General features: G+C 35.9%; 1 protein-coding gene across 9 annotated transcripts in view; it reads right to left on the bottom strand.

The window, feature by feature from the left end:
• The window catches only part of srrm4 (serine/arginine repetitive matrix 4), a 763,243-nt gene that overhangs the window by 147,146 nt on the left and 599,904 nt on the right, over nt 1–16,193 (bottom strand). For all 9 annotated transcript variants that reach the window (XR_012406132.1, XM_073951121.1, XM_073951113.1 and 6 more), the window contains one exon: nt 15,118–15,249. The gene's annotated coding sequence lies outside the window, so the exon portion shown is untranslated. The remainder of the gene's footprint in view (nt 1–15,117; nt 15,250–16,193) is intronic.

Here is a 16,193-nt window from a genome sequence, read left to right as displayed (position 1 = left end):
GACAACAGAGTGAATGTTTTGGAGTGGCCATCACAAAGCCCTGATCTCTGTGGGTAGGGTTCAAAAAAACTTGAGCGAGCAAGACAGCCTACAAATCTGACTCAGTTACACCATTTCTATCAGGAGGAATGGGCCAAAATTCCTGCAAACTATTGTAAGAAGCTTGTGGAAGGATACCCAAAACACATGACCAAAGTTATACAGTTTAAAAGCAAAGCTAAAAAATACCAAGGAAATGTATGTAAACTTTTGACTGTCTAGAAATTAATAAATTAATAAATAAATTAATAAATCTCTCTTATTCCGGCATTTAGCAAATGTAAATGATTTAGGTAATCCTAACAAACCTAAAATAGTAACCGTTTAGTTTGATTTACCATCAGACATTTTTTAAAAAAATGGTTATGTTCCTTTTTTTAGAGTCTATGTAAACTTCTGGTTACAATTGTATTTATAGCAGTTTATCCAACCATTCTGACTGGTTCTCCAATCTGATTGGCTGATAGCCGCGCGATATTCTGCAAGAACAGCACTTTTACAGCCTCTTCACCTTTGTGTATTACTCCACAACAAGCAGAGAAGCTTACTACAGTTTGACAAATATTGTAGCTGTTAGACAACATAATGTATTTTGAGGCTTTTAGTCGAGAATGTAGTTGTGAGAATGTAGTTGTTTAGATCGCAACTATGCAGTTTATTTATATGGATAGTGCCTGCCTATTTTAAATATTGATAGTTTCGGAAATTCAGTGCATCAGCCTGTCATAAGGCAAAGTAATGACGGTTGCATCACAAGACGGTGACAGACCACATAATAAGTCCTTAAAGGAGAAAAATACAGCATTTTCTTTTCATATTCCAAACTACAGCTGATCAAATCATTATAAAACAGGTAAGTGACATTTTAAGTCGATCTCTCTCTTTTGTTTGTTGTAGTGCTGTATTTATACCATAGTAATCTGGTAGGGTTTGCATTGCTTTTTTGGGGTTAATTATTGCGATCCAACTCCAACAGAGAAATACTGGGAAATCTCTATAAACTGATGCAGTTAACGTGAGCAAAATCACCTCTTTTGTCATAACTTTAGACATTACGCTAGAGAATCATTCAAATACTAACTCCAAAAGTGACATGGTTTTAAGCAATGGTTTCCACTGTTCTGACATCAGCTGCAGATGTGAATGAATTGCGGAAGAAAGTAATACCTAATACAAAAGGATTTTTTAGACTCTCTATGTTTGATTTTCTTTTTTATATACAGGACTATGCCATCAAACTGTTGTATAAACACAATATCAAACTCGTAGCATTGCAATATAGCTGTACTGTATAACGTCACTGGTGGAACACTAAGGCACTCGGCCTGCGGCCTCTAGTCAACGCACACCTCCCACCAGAGCTGACATACAGCCATATCGCACTGCTACAAATCTGATATTGCTCATTTACACAGAAACAATATAAAAATTGTCAATACCCATTTTCAAGTGTTTGCATTTTCATTTTACATTCTCAAATTGTTTATGTCATAAATCAAAAGACAGAAGTGCAATGTTCATGGCTGAACTACTAAATTATGATGTGTCGTTTGGGAAATAAGTTATTTATAAACAAGTGTTTATTAAACTCTGCCGGTGATCCTTTTTTTGAACCACGTTTAGTTTAAACTTTGCCTCAAAAAAAAAAAAAACTTCCATAATTACGCTTCTCAAGGGGGTGAAGTAGCACACTGTAAATATCTGTAATTAACAGTCTCCGTATTTTAGGATTCACAAGTGTTTTATTTATTTATGGATGTGAATTGCAATAAAAGATCTTGATCTCTGCTCTGTCGACTAAAAATTCAACTCTACAGTTTAACAAAGTGACTTTTATTGATATTTAGCAGTTTGGAATAATATAATGTATAGGAAATTAATATAGAGAGCATTAAGTCTGTAAAACAGCAGAAAATGTAGTGGCAGTTATTATAAGGTTTTTGTACTGTAACATACAACCCCAACACAGACAATATATCACTTTAAACTATTAAACACATTTAAAAAAAAGTGAGCTTTTCAAGGTTAAAAGTTGTTGAAAGAAAGATCAAGGTCCCATACTGATATTTAAAACTATATATAAATGGGGGAAAATTAGAAAAAAATGGAAAACTGCTAATTTATGGATTTTTTTTACAGTGCAACTTCTTTAGATAAAATCAACAGACACTTTATGAAATACATTATATATATATATATATATATATATATATATATATATATATATATATATATACACATACATACATACATACATACATACATACATACATACATACATACATACATACATACATACATACATACATACATACATACATACATACATATATACATATATATATATATATATATATATATATATATATATATATATATATATATATATATATATATATATATATATATATATATAAAAATTACACTTTCTCTGTATGATAATTTTTTTTAATAATTATTATTTTATCCAATATAAGTTAAGTGAGGGCAACGCAGTAGCGCAGTAGGTCGCTGGTTCGAGCCTCGGCCCAGTTGGCGTTTCTGTGTGAAGTTTGCATGTTCTCCCTGCGTTCGCGTGGGTGCTTCGGTTTCCCCCACAGTCCAAAGAAATGCGGTACAGGAGAATTGGGTTAGCTACATTGTCCGTAGTGTACGAGTGTGTGTGAATGAGTATGTGTGGATGTTTCCCAGAGATGGGTTGCTGCTGGAAGGGCATCCGCTGCATAAAAACATGCTGGATAAGTTGGCGGTTCATTCCGCTGTGGTGACCCTGGATTAATAAAGGCAGTAAGCCGACAAGAAAAAGAATAAACGAATTAAGTTATGCGAGTTATAGTTATAATAAACAATTAGCTTTTTTGCTTGCCTTGGTCTATCTTTTTCCTTCATACTTATTAAAAGTAATGAAATGTCTTGTTTCAATTGAGAATATTGCATATTACTTCTGCTATTGTAAATAAAATATAAAACCAAATCACAACAACATGTAGAACAATTTTCTATACAATTCAGACATATGGTTTTACAACAATTTATACAATTTAATTTGTTTTTAAAAATAATATTTTACAAAAGTGTTTTTATTTAATAAATTTTTAGGACATAAATGTTGCATATACATACAGTACAGGAACTTTTTATAAATATAAATTAAAACCAGGGCAGCACAGTAGCTCAGTGGTTTAGCACTGTTGCCTCACAGCAACAAGGTCACTGGTTCGAGTCCCGGCTGGGTCAGTTGGCGTTTCTGTGTGGAGTTTGCATGTTCTCCCCATGTTGCCCTGGGTTTCCTCAGGGTGCTCCCGTTTCCCCCACAGTCCAAAGACATGCGCTATAGGTGAATTGAATAAACTAAATTGGCGTAGTGTATGGGTGTGTGAATGTGAAAGTGTGTTTCCTAGTACCGGGTTGTAACTGGAAGGGGATCTGCTGTGTAAAACATATGCTGGATAAGTGAGACACTGCTCGCTGCAGAGCCATTTGATCAGAGCTGAGCACCAGCGAGGGGGAGCATGAGCTCTCGCTCCTCCTCCTATAAGCTGTTTTAATGCGTACACCAACCCCACCCCTAACCCTACCCCCAGTGACATCACTCGTAGAAGAAGTGCAAGAAAGGAGGAGTGATAGCTCAAGCTCCCCCTCGCTGGAGCTCAGCTCTTCCCAAATGGCTCTGCAGTGAGCACCACTTGGGATAAGTTGGCGGTTCAATCTGCTGTGGCAACCCTTGTTAAATAAGACTAAGATGAAGGAAAAAGAATGAATGAATGAATTAAAACCAGGCGGTTAATTTCGGTGTGGCGACCCCATATTAATAAAGGGACTAAGACGACAACAAAATGAATGAATGAATTAATTAATTAAACCCAATAACTTGTATTTTTTGTTTTGCCATGTTTCAGAAATGTTACAGATTTTGGCAAAAGATGCATCTTTCTTCACAAGCCACAGCCGTGTTCAAAATGACAATCATTGTAAGCAAACTATACAAAATGTGAGCAAGACTAAGCTTTCATTATCATTCAGAATGTATGATGAAGTGTTGGAAATGAATAGGGCACAAGGAGAATAACTCGCAACATAACACCGCCAGGAATTAGGCTTCTAAAGCATAAATCTCTAAAAGTTGAAGTCTGCAAAACTAATTTCTAGCAACTGATTTTATCTTTGCCATAAAGACAGTAAATAATATTTGACTATGTATTTTTCAAGATACTAATTCAGCTTAAAGTGACATTAGGTCTTAACTAGGTTAATTAGGCAGGTTAGGGTAATTAGGCAAATTACTGTATAACAGTGCTTTGTTCTGTAAACTATCGAAAAAAATATTGCTTAAGAAGACTAATAATATTGACCTTAAAATGAATTTTAAAAAAATAATAATAAAATAAAAACTACAAGTACTTCATTCTAGCCAAAATAAATGTCACAAAATGAGGCAAAAATTCAACACGACGGTCGGCAAAAGTTTGCTTAGAGTGTTCACGTGTTTACACACAGAAAGCAGCATTTACAGCGGATCTTTCAATATTGTAGTAATATTAACATACTGTAAACTAAGTAACTTAGAAATCAATTTGACTAAGGTCTGCCTTTAAAAACACTGAAAGAGTATTGCTGACGATACGAACTATAACTTTGCCATCTGAATAAACAAAGAAAGGGAACTGATTGCACACACCGAATCTGTAGACTGGACAATTAGCACATACTGAAGCTGCGTCTTTTTTTTAAAAGAGACGAGCAGCAAATCGGGATCTCACCATTGATAAGAAATGCTCAAGTAAAAAATGTTCCAAACAAACGCATTTCTGCCGCATGTCGCGAGCACTGATCCACACGAGTCCAGCAGCGCTTCTCATAGAGAGAAAATGAAACAAAACCTTCACAGTGAGAAAGCAACACTGGTGACTCGTATCTCCAAACAATTCTTATTCTTTTCCCACAACTTTTGGCAACACGATGTGTGTCGTCTCTCCGCCTGAACACTGTTTCAGGTACATTCTAAGAAAGCTAGTATGCATATTAATGAAGTTGCAGCATACATAATGGAGCGCACTGATTGGTTTGAACCAAGCCTTACTCATGAATGAATGAATGCAACAAACTCAGAGACGTAATATGGCACTCCCAGGTACAGACGTCCAGTCTACACTCTGAAATACACGCTAAGATCTCATGGCTGTGACGCAGCTTCAAAAATTAGTTTCTAACCGGAAGTACGAATTTGCTTGATATAACGCAAAAACAACCAATTTTCACTTTTTAGTGAAATATGTGTCCTAATAGTGTTTTTAGCAGTGTGGGACACATATACGACTGTCAACAACTCAAAAAAAGATGTTTTGGTGTTTCGTGACCCTTTAAGTCCTCCGACGTACCAGGTGAGCTACTGGACAAACTGGTAACAACGGCAGAAGCCATCCATACAGAAGTAAACAGTCATCTGTTAAGCGTGAAAATCGAAGGCGGCATACCGCCCCCTAGTGTTTGTTTTAAAGATGAAATGCAGCCATATGTACATCTAGCTACATAATCTCCAGAAATGTATATAGGAGTATGTTTTCAGAATGAGCATATGATAGAAAAATTCCGTGCTCTGTTAAACATCATTTGGAAAATATCTGAAAAATAAAACACAAAAAGCACAGAAAGGCTAAAAACTTGGACTTCAACTGTATGTTTGTACTTTTATCTTGCAATCTTAGTTCGCTAGTGATGGTTTTGGGAAATGCAACCCAGTTTGGTGTCATGTAAACATAAGCAAATATCCCCTTCACAACACGGTAATATTCATACATGCAAACGCACAATATCACCCACTCTAAAATGGCATGACTACTTTACAGTAAATTAGATAAGATGATGCTAATTATGCACATGATTTAATTAGTGTGGGCAAAACTCAACTCAATGTCCTTAGCATGTTCTTCAATTAGCACATTTCACTGTGATTCAGAGTCACATGTGCGTATACCCTTCTAAAAGCTTGCTCTATAAGGACAAATCAAGTGGAATCAATAGCCCTTATCCCCTGTCTACCAGTGATCTTTATCATAGTGAACAAATTAAATTGTAGCTAAAGGCAATCAGCTAATGAACCAGCAGTCTTGAAGCTCATTCTGTGTCTTTGTCTGTCTGAATGGCACTGGATGACTTTGCACTGAGGCTGATTAGATTAAGAGCATTATTCTGGAAAATTACACAGTGGGGTCCGAAAGCCTAAAGCTACTTTTTAAAAATCTCTGACAGTCCAACTCAAATATTTTAGATTTTATCATTTGAATAGATTTTAATCACATAAATGTTATGATTAAGACATGTTTCATATTCAGAATTAAACTTTTCTAGGTCACTGGTTAAATAAGCTGATTTATGATTTGTAAATGTTAAATGTTCACACTTTATAGCTCATTCACAAATCAAATTTCTTTGTGATATTTGACGTTATTAAGCTGTACTTGTTTCCAGGGCCGGAGTGGGACTGCTTTTCAGCCCTGGAGTTTCAAGCCTCAGACCGGCCCACCTCAGTTCACGACTGACTATATTAAAATAAGGTAATTTACAATTCAGTTTCTAATTCTTTTTTAAGAAAACAGCTGCTTTAGAACTTCAAATGTTCAACAACTCTAACAGTATTATATGTCTTAACAATAAAAATGAGAAAAAAAAAAACATACACAGACGAGAATCAAACCCCGGTCGGCAGCTTCGTAAATTAATGTGCTAACCACTGGACTACAACAGTTGAAGTTATATTGCCATGAACTTGTAGGCTACTTATATATAAACAGAGCAGAGCTACGGTAAAATAATGAATTAGAAGACTGGTAAAATAAATAAATTAATTTAAAAAGTGTGACTGCTGAGAGCAACAGATTCTGAAGCTAGGGACACCGGCCCTCGCGGCCAAAAAAACGGACCGGCCCACCGGGAATTCTCCCGGTCCTCCCGATTAGCCAATCCGGGCCTGCTTGTTTCACTTCCATCTTCAATGATACGCCTTTGTCACAGCATGACATTTTAAATATTAAATTATCGAGAACAATAGTTTAAATTTTGGCTAATTACATTATTACTAATTTCACATATAAATATTAAAAGAATTAATTTATGGCTCTTACAAATTCTTTACTAATCCTTTTAGTAATACTGTAAAATATTCTAAACTGAATTAGTTAATTACACTTTTAAGGCTGATTTTTACTTCTGCGTACTGTGATTGGTGTGACCCAGCGCGCCTGCTTGCGTAGTCATGCATTTATACTTCTGTGAGCCGTTTGTGTTGCTCTGCAATAATACTTCCGAAATGCTAGCTGGCAGTAGGTTTTTATGTTCCTCTGTGCAGTGGCGTGGGCGCCAGGGTTATTAGTTAACCAACAAAAAAAACAAAAACTAAAATGTAAAATAATTGTCGTTAACTAAAATAGATATTAAAACGAGAGTTTTTTTAAAAACTAGAACTGACTCAAACTGTATTGTGTACATAGAAAACTAACAGAAACCAACTCAAATTGTAGCAAAAACCTCCGTTTTCGTTTTCGTCTTCGACTTTGTAAATGTATTTGATACATAATCTTACTGTAAACCTTTTAGAAGTAAATCTAAATCGCGCTGCTGGTGTTTGACCCGTACGGCACCTCAGAGTCTGTAGTCCTGCTGCTATTGGCCAGATCAAGCCGGTTCTCCTCCAGTCATCCTTGCTGTTGCTTCAGCGACAAAAACAACCAGTGGACATGACAGCAGCATGGTGACAGCATTAAATACTTACTATTACTTTAACACGTTTGTTCCCAATAGTGAATTTTATTTCTGTATCGCGATCACAATCAAATCTCTTGAAGTCAGAATTATTAGCCCCCTTTTGATTTTCATTTGCTTTTTTTTAAATATTTCCCAAATGATTTTTAACAGTGCAATGAAATTTTCACAGTATGTCTGATAATATGTTTTCTTCTGGAGAAAGCTTTATTTGTTTTATTTCGGCTAGAATAAAAGCAGTTATTAATTTAAAAAAAAAACATTTCTGGGACAAAATTATTAGCCCCTTTAAGTTATTTTTTTCGATAGTCTACAGAACAAACCATCGTTATACAATAACTTGACTAATTACCCTAACCTGCCTAGTTCACCTTATTAACCTAGTTAAGCATTTTAATGTCACTTTACGCTGTATAGAAGTGTCCTGAAAAATATCTAGTAAAATATTATTTACTGTCATCATGGAAAAGATAAAATAAATCAGTTATTATAAATAAGTTTTTAAAACTATTATGCTTAAAAATGTGCTGAAACAATCTTCTCAGAACAGAACCGAAATTGGGGGGAAAGAAAATACACAGGGGCGCTAATAATTCAGGGGGGCTAATAATTCTGACTTCAACTGTATATATACCCACACACACACACACAAACACACACACACGCACACACGCATGCACACACGCACACACATACACACAAAAACAACTCTGTAAATACATGTCCAGAAAGATAAATGGTGCTGTAAATGTAAACATTCTTTTTGCTGTAATTGATTTACAGTAAGTTACTGGTGAACTTCTGCCATTAAGTTATTGTAGATTCTACAGGAAATTGTTAATGAAGTGGTCTCGGAATTTTGAATCCCACTATTTATTTATAAGTGCAATTGCTTTCAGGAGGAAGGCATTGGGATTTCCACAGTATACTATATACTGTATATAGTTGTTCTCTTAAGTAAAGAACAAAAAAGAAACGATGCTGATTGCTTGTCAAAATTTTGCTTTGATTTGAGAAACATCAGAGTCTGTTTTCTACTCCCTGCTCACTAGAACCAACTGTTACTTCTTAAATGCTTGTTGCAGCAGTTCTTTTACCCAATTGACCAGTCCCACAGAGGCCCACAATTCTCTCACTATCTGCAAAGCCAGCATTACAGCAAAAAAATGATGTTATCACATCATAAGTGGAGGCAGCGATGCACGACCTAGCCAGTACATTTCAGCACAAGTAGGCAGTGTCAGCTTCTGGCCATATTTGCAGACGTTCAAGTTTTGCCTTTAGGAATTATATAGCTTTTTAATTTATCAATTACAAACAGTTGGTATTTGTGCTGTCTGTCTGTAGAAAACGGAAAGATTCAATTAGCTAAGTGCTGAATGTGATGTTAGATAACAGCGTTTCTAATGGATTGTGCAGTAAACAGCACATTGCTGATGATGGTTCTAGAGTGGGGAAAAAGTTTCTGATAAGGATCATTAAGTTTTTGTTGAGAAACATAAATGCCAGTCATGTTTTGTTGATGATCAAGACTTGTCTTCCCACTCAGGCTGCGGCTGATTCCAGCGTATCACAAACCAGTGTTTAATGAACCCTACATATCAGAGCTAGAGATGTTTTCAAAGGTTAACTTCAAGTTAAATAATGCTCAACAACATTCACTAAGCATTTTAATAAGAGCTGATTCATTTTAAGTTGCTGCATTACATTATTTGGCCTTTAGCAGACGCATTCTAATTTGAAGCATCTTGGGATTGGTTTGATTAAAACAATCTATGGTGTTATTGCTTTGCTGAAGTGGTTCGTTTGAATATTGAGCCAGTACCATGGTGGTGACTGACAAACTCAGGATTAGTTTGAGTTAACGCAACAAAACCATGCAGTTCAAACAGGCTATGTTGGAACCATGAAGCTGTTCATCAACTTGATCCTGCATGTTTAATTCAATTCACCTTTTTTTCTAGAGCGCTTTTACAATGTAGATTGTGTCAAAACAGCTTAACATAGAAGCTCCAGTAAACTGAAACAGTGTCAGTTCAGTTTTCAGAGTTGAAATTCAGTTTAGTTCAGGGTGGTTTAAGTTTCACTGCTGAAAGTCCAAACAGCAAATCCATCAATGTGCAGCTTCACAAGTCCCAAACCAAGCAAGTCATGGGCGTGGAACAAAACTTCACCAATTGACCAAAGAGATCGTCGAGAGAAACCAGGCTTAGCTGGGCACGACCATTTCTCCTCTAGCCAAACTTCTTGAGCAGAGCTTCAGTCTAGCTGCTGGACATGTGCACATGAAGGCGGGAAATCAGTAGCAAACAGCCAATCATGTGCTTTGAAACTAAGATATTACGATTGACTTCTTACAAAAGAATCGGCGTGATTCATATCCGAAAATGAAATGGTTTCAAAACATGACAAATTTTAAAAAACAAGATGAAAAAGTTGTTCATGAGGCTTTATTATTGCGAGTGAAGTTGTGATGTTAGTTTACAGATGAATCAGAGTAATTACACTTTGTGAAGTGACAGGAATCTATTCTCGTTTTCATGTTAACCCATTGACAGGACTCACTTGCCAAGATTGCAGCTAACTAATAACTAATAAAGTGTATGTAATCTAAAGAAGAATCAAATCAATTTACTATTTAATTAGGAATAACTTCAATGTTTATTTTAGATTTTTGTAAATATTGTTGATTTAAAATCAATTTCACATGTTTGAGGTTCACTTTTTAAGCATTTGGCCACAAAGGTTACACTTTTAACTGAATGGGACAGACATACAGTGCTGAACGTGCATCCAATTTTAATGTAAGATGATTTTTTATGATGAAATAATGTTTAAATTTTAATATTTTAGAAGGAACTGTGCTTAATGCAGTGGTGTGAACTATGCATTTTACGAATGGGCTCCAGGATGTTTTCAGTTTTTGATTTTACTGGAGTAGTTTTGATTGGCCATTGGGCTAGTTTTGTCACAAAAACCTGGAAACCCTGATATACAGACACTTTAAAGGTCCTGTGAATTTAAAATAAAGTTAAAGAGATGTTAGTATCAGTATGTTACTTTTGTCAATGTATTATCTAGCCAAAAATAAATCTAGTGTCCAAAACAGTAACAAAATTCACATTTAGAAGGTAAAATCCTGACTTAAATATTCTAAAGCTTGTTTGTCACTTGCACCTACATTTTTTTAAATGCTTGAAAAGCCTTATTAACAAATGCCATTAATCAAACAACAACAATCCAGCAGTTTTCAGTCATAAACAAGTGCCAAGTGCCAGTTAGTCCCAAACAAGAGCCAAGTCCTTCATCAAAGTCCTTGTTTTATTACCTTTAAGTTGATCCCTTAATAGACTCAAAGTATGTTTTAAAGTTAAGTTTACACTAACAAAACTCGCTTTTGTGAATATGAAATTTGGCCAACAAAAAAAAACAAGGTTTATGAAATACGTTTTAATTTCCTATTAATTCATTTACAAAGATAAAGATGGAAACCAAAGATAACCTTCTGGTATGTAAATTCAAAATCTGCCTTATACAATTAAGATCATCACACCAAAATGACATTGACTGAGGGCAATTCCAAAATAAATGAACAGAAGTTTCAGATTTCACCAAGAAAAAAGAACAGTTGATGTTAATATCATTCTTAAGTCTTTTAAGATTACACTTGTCTGGATAGCATCTATGAATCCGTTTAAAGGTAACTTACTTCCACCTAAATCACAGGTGTCAAATCCAGCTCTGCAAAGTTTAGTTCCAACCCTGCTTCAACACAATTACCTGTAGGTTTCAAACAAGCCTGAAGGACTCAATTAGTTTGATCAGGTGTGTTTAATTAGGGTTAAGGCTAAACTGTGCCCTCCCAGGACCTGGCTTTGACACCTATGACCTAAATGAATAAACCATTTCCTTTACATCACCTCATACTTCAGTTTCTAATCAAAGCTTGACCAATCAAATGCTCTCTAGTATCTGACATGGCCTGTTCCCTTCAAGACACTTCTCATTTGCATTTTATTTAGCCTGATCTGACAGGGGAAATGTAAGTTTTTTACGGTTAGTCAGTTTAGTGGCTAATTCATACAGTTCAGTCCTACGGAAATGTTCTAGTTTAAAAAAAACAGGCGTGACACCCAACCCCGCCCTAAACCCAACCGTCATTGGAGGATAAGCAAATCGTACTTAATTGTACCAAAAAGATCATAAGAATTCATATGAATTAACCATTATTTCAAAAAGTTACAAATTGGCCGTGAGATTATGTTGTTTTATTGAATGTGCTTGAGCTCAAGCAGACAGAGCTGTGATTAAACAAAATCCTATTGGCTGTTTTGTTTAAGGGGAGGAGCTAAGTCCCATCTTCTTTTCATATTTCACTTGAGTTTATGTCAAACATTGAATACAAAAGAAACATTTCAAAGCACTTCACGGGACCTTTAAATACGTAAAAAAATAAAAATTAAAAACAGAAACTGTTCTATTTTCTTTCTGGGTCTAGACAAAAAAAAAATGACAGAGCACCGAACTATACTAAAGTTCACTATAGGGACAACCCTCTAGGAATAATTTAGAGGTTAAGTGCCTTATTCAAGGGCACAATTGTGTTAGCGCATGGATGACACCATCTGGGACCTGAAATTACAACCTTTGGCTGCTCCGCATTTGATGTCACAGTCAAAACAAAAACCTGCCGCGCTGCTGGTTATTTTCTACCAAATTAAACTCAACTGCCACCATTCCTCAGTATTGCAGACGATCTGTATAAATTTAGAGAGGTTTTTGATGAGTACATGAAGTAGTTTTGCTACGATTAACTCTGCAACAGCATTCAAAAGAGCAATCGTACGAGCCAAGGGTACGAGGGACGCATCCATCCGCTCGCGTTAACTCACTGTCATTCTTCTCTCACTTCAGGCTAGAAAGAGGAGACCTTTCGAAACAGAGCTGATGAGACATAGCCTTAGGCCTGAGCATAATGTTTATCAATAATGATAGTCGCCACTCTTTGTTAGGTTAATGTATGCAGTAAATGCTAACTAAAGAGACAGCTCTCCTCCACAGCGGCGTTAGGGTGCTATTTCGGGCTGTTGTTCTGTCTCTTAGTCATTCCCTTGTTGACGAGAGCACTTAAAGTCCTCATTGTGACTTGCTGCTGCAGTTGTTTATATAATATTCTTGCTTGTTTCTTCCAGTAAATTAGGTTGAATTTGGCGACATTCTGTAACCAAACACTGTTGCTTCCATCTGTTTATTTATTCATTAACCCGTTTGCTGTTTATTGGATGGTGTGGCACCTCTTTCTGTCATGGTTTTCCTCATCTACAGGCTGCAAGCTGCATTTATGTATTATGCATATCTTTGAATTGCTGCAGTGGCTAAACTGTTTTGTGCATTGCTATGCCGAATGACAGTGTGTCGCAGGAAATGAAGACAATTAACTGTACTATTTGTATACCTAAAAACCTTGTGTATAACTTGTGTATAACTATAACTTTGCTGCTTGTTCAAACTACCTATTTAAAATGAGTTAAAACAACACAATTCTTGAGATTTTTTTGGGACAACTTAATTGTTTTATGATTAAACCACTTAAAGTAGACATGGTCAAGACGATCTGCTGCAGTTCAACCAAGCATCTGAATGGAGAAGAAATATGATTTAAGTGCCTTTGAGTGTGGTATGGTTGTTGGTGCCTGACAGGCTGGAGTATTTCAGAAACTGCTAATCTACTGGGATTCTCATGCACAGCCATCTCTAGGGTTTAGAGAGAATGATCTCAAAAAGAGAAAATATCCAGTGAGCGGCAGGTCTGTGGGCGCAAATGCCTCGTTGATGCCAGAGGTCGGAGGAGAATGGTCAGACTAGTTCGAGCTGATAGAAAGGCAACAGTAGCTCAAATAACCACTCATGGAGCCACTCCTGTCAGCTAAGAACAGGAAACTGAGGCTACAATTCACACAGGCTCACCAAAATTGGACAATAGAAGATTGAAAAAAATGTTGCCTGGTCTGATGAGTCTGGATATCTGCTGCAAAATTCTGATGTTAGGGTCAGAATTTGGCGTAAAAAATGAGTCAACGCCAAGCCTACCTGAGTGTCATGTCCATCCCTTTATGACCACAGTGTACCCATCCTCTGATGTCTACTTCCAGCAGAATAATGCGCCATGTCATAAAGCTTGAATCAACTCAGACTGGTTTCTTGAACATGACAATGAGTTCACTGTACTCAAATGGCCTCCACAGTCACCAGACCTCAATCCAATAGAGCACCTTTGAGATGGGGAGGAGCATGAGAAAGATGTGCAGCCGATAAATCTGTAGCAACTGCGTGACGCTATCATGTCAATATGGACCAAAATCTCTGAGGAATATTTCCAGTACCTCGTTGAATCTATGCCATGAAGGATTACAGCAGTTCTGAAGACAAAAAGGGGTTCAACCCAGTACTAGTAAGGTGTACCTAATAAAGTGGTCGGTGAGTGTACATCTTGTTTACGTAAAAAAAAAAAAAAAAAAAAAAAAAAAAAAGAGAATTATAATTATAACTATAACATTTACATAAATGAACAAAAACATATTATTTACATTATTGTAAAATATTTTACTTTTTTCATATAAATATTGTAACATTAATTGCTTAAGCAAGATGAACCTAATTGACTGCCAATGTCTGTACCATTTATTAGCTAAAACAAATAAAGAGAATTTGTCAAAAAAAAAATAAATTCTACAAATAAAAATGGCTTATTAGTAGGGCCAGAGAGAATCTGCAGACAAATTTTTCTATTTCTGCAGAGAATTTTTTGATGATTTTTATGATTTTGGGAGTATAGTAACTAAAAAAACTTAATATATGAAAAAAAAAACATTTTTAACTTTTATTTAATGTTTACAATGCAAATCTAATTAGATCCACTTATTTTGCAAACAAAGCAAGTCTCTCATAAAAAAATTATATCTTTTACAAGACAGAAAATATTACTTTACAAACTGTATTCTAAACAAATCATATGAACATTTTCATTTCAGTCCATAATATTACTGAAATGAATTTGAAAACTAAATGAAAATGTACACATTTACACAAGTAAATAAATAGACTCAATGATGGGTTTAAAATCTGCAAATTTCTGCACGCGCAGATTCTGTGTGCCTACTCATAAGGAATCCATGCCTAGAGCTACAAATTTGGGAAAAGCACAAATAAGTGCATTGCCATAAATTTCCGGCTGCACTTTGTGTGTAAAACAAACACCCCAGGGCAGTATGCAACTGCTGACAACTTCTGTTCCTTTTCTGACTACTACTGACCACTTACCTTTGTTTGGACGTTTGTCCCAGCAAGATTAGTTTGCTCCAAAGCTCACTTTTTTTGGCGTTGGACTTTAGACACAGAGGACCAGAGTTCAAGAGCAGCAAAAGATGCTTTCAGAATCCAGATACGACAAACCTAAAGAATAAAAAAAGCAGTGTTAAATCATGGCAAATGTTTGTGGTCATGGCAGCTTTCCTCTACTAGTTTGCTTTGGAAATCACTATCGGTTGGGTTTAGGAAATGGGGTGGTTAGGTCTGATAGAAAACTTCTCATAGACACATCCAAAATTTAAAAACTGTCTGTTTTATTTGTAAAATAAAAAAAAATTCTGAAAACAATTAGTGTTTTGGTTTTGTGAAAACAACAACTGAAGCCTGTAGCTCAATGATGTACTGGATCAGGTCCAGTACATAGTGACTGTGGATGTGTGCGTGATTGTTGCTAAGAACTATTTGTATTACATTTTTAAGTTAACAAATATATGTTATTAATGTCTACACCTACCCAAACTCTAAAACCCAACCCTCACAGTTATGGAACATCTACCAACCCCAAACTTAACCATCAAAGTAGCATGGACGTAACCATAGTGAGTGTTACAATGTGCTCTATGTATTGGACCTGATCCAGTGCTACAGACTGCAGCGAAGACATCTTGGGAAGATGTAGCCCCAGGCACATCTCCAATGATCCTGAGTTGTCCAAAATCTAAACAATAGTGACCTTCCTGTGCAATAGTTGCAGTATACAAGTGTCGGCAGAATATAAAATGCATGTATTTGTGAGGAAAAAAGAAACATTGATTCTGCCACTTTTTCCTATGTTTACACATCAGTGCTAGTTATGTTCCGAATCATCTATATTTTGGCGATAAAAGAGTGACAACTGCATTCTTTACCTGAAGAAACCATCAAAAGCGGAGTCAAACTAAGTTCTTAAAAGCGAGTTTGGTTGGTATACGCTCTACAAACAGAACCAGAATAGATACATATGTAACAATGCAACTTAAGTGCAGGTTATACTGCTGCTGTCAGTCACTAATTTTAGGCCTGTCAACTTCTCTCTGCTACAAGAAATA

The sequence above is a fragment of the Danio rerio genome, chromosome 5 (genome assembly GCF_049306965.1).
Source record: "Danio rerio strain Tuebingen ecotype United States chromosome 5, GRCz12tu, whole genome shotgun sequence".
In the NCBI taxonomy this organism is placed as follows: Eukaryota; Metazoa; Chordata; class Actinopteri; order Cypriniformes; family Danionidae; genus Danio; species Danio rerio.
This window is presented reverse-complemented; position numbering and strand designations above follow the sequence as displayed.